The sequence below is a fragment of the Octopus bimaculoides genome, chromosome 6 (assembly GCF_046866305.1).
Source record: "Octopus bimaculoides isolate indiv1 chromosome 6, ASM4686630v1, whole genome shotgun sequence".
In the NCBI taxonomy this organism is placed as follows: domain Eukaryota; kingdom Metazoa; phylum Mollusca; class Cephalopoda; order Octopoda; family Octopodidae; genus Octopus; species Octopus bimaculoides.
Genome location: NC_142933.1, coordinates 102,936,073 through 102,941,072, shown reverse-complemented (window position 1 = coordinate 102,941,072; position 5,000 = coordinate 102,936,073). Strand labels below are relative to the sequence as shown.

Here is a 5,000-nt window from a genome sequence, read left to right as displayed (position 1 = left end):
AAAGGCTGTGTGAGCTGGCAGACTCGTTAGCGTGCCGGAAAAAAAAAAGAAACGTGTTGCAGCATTTGGTCAGTGTTTATGTTCTGCGTTCAGATCCCGCTGTGGCATACTTTTGTGCTCGATGAAATAAGTACCAACTGAGTCCTGGGATCGATTTAGTTTTGCGCCTATAGTAGAAAGAAAGGATTAATGTTTATTTCTAAAACCTATTATACTGTTTTTCCTATATATTTTGAGGCATTTTTGCCGCATTTTTTTATATATATATATATTTCAACTCTCTTTTGCCTTTCTATTTTTCTTTCTCTTTCTCTCTCTTTTATTCGGTAGCTTGCAAAGGACGACCGTGTCGCCTTACATATATATTTGTATGATATTTTGAACTTTCTTTTTCTTTAAAAAAATCATTATAACGAACAGTTTCTTGGATTCGAAACCACAAAAGCCTTCGTGTTATTTCTTTCTCCTGTCTTTTATTTATTTATTATTATCATTTAAAAAAAAAAATCTTTTGTTAAGTCGTCCTGTAACTAACCCAAAAGTCGCGCTGCAGTCAGTTGCTATCATCATCTTATATGCCAGTGGTCTCCAGCCTTTGGTCCGCGGACTCGTGGTGGTCCGCAAAGGTTAGACTTTGGTCCGTGACATATATTCAAAATTTCATATATGTGTGTATGTGTATGTGTGTGTTTGCGTCCCCATAACTTGGCGGTTCGGCAAAAGAGAGCCGATAGAATAAGTACTAGGCTTACAAAGAATAAGTCCTGGGGTCGATTTGTTCGACAAAAGGTGATGCTCCAGCATGGCCGCAGTCAAATGACTGAAACAAATAAAAGAGTAAAAGAGAATATATATATATATATATATATATATATATATATATATATATATATATATATATATATATATAATTTAAAATTTAGGGTTCAGCAAGTATTGCTTCACCGCACACCGAAAATTAGAAATAGCAGCCACAACTATTATTTCTCTAAGCATATTAAAAGGGGTCGGTGGAAAAACTCATTTAGAAAAGGGATCCTTGGTAGTGAAGGCTGGGAACGACTCTCATATGCAATAGTATCATAATTGGCACAACAATGACCTCACTTTACTGTTGTGTTGTTCTTTTAAAGATGAACCCGGTCGCGATATTTTTTTTTTTTTCCCGCAAGAGTTCCGGACTCCAGTTATGAACTCATTTGCATACAGCCAATCAGAGCTCAACTATCAAACTAGAGTCCACTTAGTCACGAAAATACTCTGGTTGAGTTCAGTGGAAAATGTGCGTTATAGCAAAATCTAACTGTTCCAAACGGGTTAATAGGGGCGACAAATATGAAATTTAGTGTATAAAGTCAATGTATAAAGAAATTTAGTGTGTAAAGTCACAGACGATGCCATAAGTGTTGCCAATTTGCGTAATTTACTAGAAAATGTAAATGAGTGTAGTTTCTTAATTTTTTGACTGATTTTGTACATTCCTAATTTAAAATGTTGGTGTTGATCTGGAAACATCGTAATCATATAGCGTTGTGTCGTATTGCGCCCTGTTAGCATATATCAATGTGTACATGCAATACCACTAATGTCAGTCTGAGCATAGGTACCTAATGATAGCTCCATATAGAGATGGAGCTCAATTGATCTATGAGAATGGTGGAGTAGGGAGGAATGTGGTGTTCATGTGAGACCTGCTATGCTGTACTCACAGAGTGGCATACACTAGTCTATGCCTGACTGGCTGTACTGTAGTAGTACACAGTTTGTGGATTTTCAAGTTGAGCTCTGATTGGCTGTATGCAAATGAGTACATTACTGGGGTCCGGAATTCTCGTGGAAAAAACATTTTGCAGCTCGGTTCATCCACTTCTGCCTTGTGGTAAGCGATCTTCACTAGTTGTTAACATTAGTTAATGTTGTCAGCGATTTAAGTGGCCTTTCATTTCTCAATGGCATTTCATTTTCTATTTTCCAGAGTTTCAATAAATAATTTTTACAGTTCTATATTTAAGAGATGAGGAATTATGTATATTATTTACATTATTTACATTTGACGGATATTTGTCCTCATCTCGTTTATTATTAGTATTATTATTATTGTTATTATTATTATTATTATTATTATTATTATTATTATTATTATTATTATTCAGGTCACTGCCTGGGAATCGTAGTGGTTAAGAGAGCGGACTACTAACCTCAAGATTCCAGGCAGTGACCTGAATAACAACAACAACAACAATAACAACAACAATAATAATAATAATAATAATAATTTCACAGACACGACAGAGCTGGGACCTATATACACTGGAAGCTATGCCAACATTATGGAATAGCAACAGAAAAAAGATGGTATAAACACACGCCAGAAAAGGTCACAGAAAACGAGAAAGCAACCATACTCTGGGATATGCCAATACACACAGATAGAGAAATTAAGGCAAATAGACCAGATATAGTTGTCAAAGATCATGAAGGAAAAAAATGCCTTCTAATTGATGTTTCAATACCAGCAGATGACAACGTTTCTCTAAAAGAAATGGAAAAACTTTCAAAATACAAAGACCTGGAAATAGAGATAACTCGAATGTGGAATCTAAAAACAGAAACAATTCCTATCATAGTAGGTGCCTTAGGTATAATAAAAAAATATTCAGACAAATACATAACAAAAACACCAGGACTTACAAATATATATAACATACAGAAAATTGCACTACTGGGTACTGCACACATTCTACGCAAAACACTTTCAATACAGTAAACATAAGAGCACCACAGCAAACCACAGCACATACCCAAGGCGCACAGAGCTGCGCTCGGTAGTGAAGTGAAAGCACGTTATAAAAATAAAACTACTGAATAATAATAATAATAATAATAATAATAATAATAATAAACATCGAAAAATACCTTCGGAATGTGAACCCAGGTTTGAAATTTCCCCAAGACACCTGATGAAGGCTGGAGGGTATACCAGCCGAAACGTTGTGTTAACAACAAATAAGATGAGGACAAATATCCGTCGAATGTAAATAATGTAAATAATTTAAATAATTCCTCATCTCTTAAATATAGAACTGTGTGACCCTCTTTGTGCAAAGTACGGAAAATCAATTACGGTTGCTGTATTGTTGTCACATGCGAAAAGACGATATCATAAGTACTGCAATGCATAATAAAACATATTTGGAGCTCCTTAGCGAAAACTATGTCACGACGATGTTAAACGCTATGTCTTACTATACACTATGTATGAGAATAGAAGATGAAGGAACGGATGTATATTGCGTACATTTCAGATCCGTTTGGAGTTTCGTCAGCAGCTAAGCAACTTATTTAGCAATCCACAAACACAATGATTATAAATTCATATTAGATATCAATGGCTAGATATATTTACACATTTAACACTTTCTTGGAAGCTATTTCGAATCTTAAGCTACTTGAGCTGTTTTGGTTTCGCACATCAGAGCCGATATTCATTTGTTTATTTAAAAAACAATTCTGGACTGCCATAGATTTCTTGTTAATCACGAAAATCTTACACATATTAGGGAGAAATTTTAAATAAATTTATAAGCCTTTAAAAACTGAAATGTTTTGGAAATTCAACCAATACGATGCGGTTATTTCGACACGCCGAATTTCGGAATTGACATGCATTCGCTTAAAAACATATTGAATTAGCGTGAGGGAACATTGTTAAACTAACGGGGAAAAACAAGAAATTGGAAAGTCGTCTTTAGCAGACGTGTGAAGAATTTGAGAAATGTGTGGGGACACTTTGTAACTGGTAAACGATGCAGTGTTTCCAACAGAACGATATATATATTACCGAAGAATGATTTGGTATTATGTCGTATCTTCAAAAGCGAAACAAAATGGCAAAGGAAAAGGCAATTCCGACTTCCAGCGAATCGAAAATGGTCGCATTTGATTGGCTGAAATTTAAATAAAGAATTTAGTATTTAAACACTCAACTTTTGTTTCTTAGTTTCTCCAAAAATGATTATGGTCTTCGCAGTTAGAATGAAGAATTACATCCGTTAGAAATTACGAAAAACTAAATATCAAATCTGGTATGTGAAACGGAAAAAATCGATAGTTCCCCTGGCCAAATGCCTGGGAGAATTTCTCCCGGTTTTACGTTTCGAGTTCAAATGCTGCTGTGGTCGACTTCCATAATTTTAGAACTGATAAAATAAGTATCTTTGAAGTATTGAGAACTTGCCCACTCCTTCAAAATTCCAGTCTTTGTGTATATACTAGACAGGATTATCAAGTATTTGCAAAGCAGGGAACTGGTTGAACCGTTAGCGCGTCGGACAGATTGTTCAGCCGCGTTTCTTTAGGCCCTTGATGTTTTGAGTTCAAATTCCACCGAGGTCGATTTTGCCTGCCATCATTTCGAAATAAGTACCATTTGAGCACTGGAGTCAATGTTTTCGTCTTCCAGCTTTCCTCAGAATTGCTAGCTTTGTGCCAAAGTTTGAAACCATTTTTGCTATTGTTATTGTATTAGATGCTCTATAATTGTCTTATATTGTAACATTAACAGTGGAAATCGAAAGATTTTATACGTTCGAGCGAAGAGAAACAATAGAAATATAATTATATAAGATCACAGAGTCCTGTGTACCTGTGTTCTTCCCACTTATTATAAACAGTGGATGAAACGGCTTCGTTAGTTGACAACTACAAAATTGTAAAAGATGACTACGGTTCGATATTCACTCCTTAAAATTACGGATTTACAACAGTTTTCACGCTTCAGAAGTGACTATAATTAGTTATGTCATCAATAACAATTCACAGTCGCATGATAAAGGATAATTCAACGAAAGCCTTTGATAAATTCATTATCCGGTTTACTTTGGACTTATAAAACTAGATGCGAACAATAAATTGGATTTATTTCTATTAAGTTTAAGAGTCAGAGAAACCAGTTATTACGATATAATAGAGTGGTCTGAAATTACAAAACAAGACGATGA

The 5,000-nt window shown here is 34.9% G+C and overlaps 1 protein-coding gene across 4 annotated transcripts in view; it reads right to left on the bottom strand.

The window, feature by feature from the left end:
- LOC106875435 (alpha-mannosidase 2) overlaps positions 1 to 5,000 on the bottom strand; it is a 451,302-nt gene that overhangs the window by 92,874 nt on the left and 353,428 nt on the right. The gene's annotated exons all lie outside the window — the stretch shown is intronic.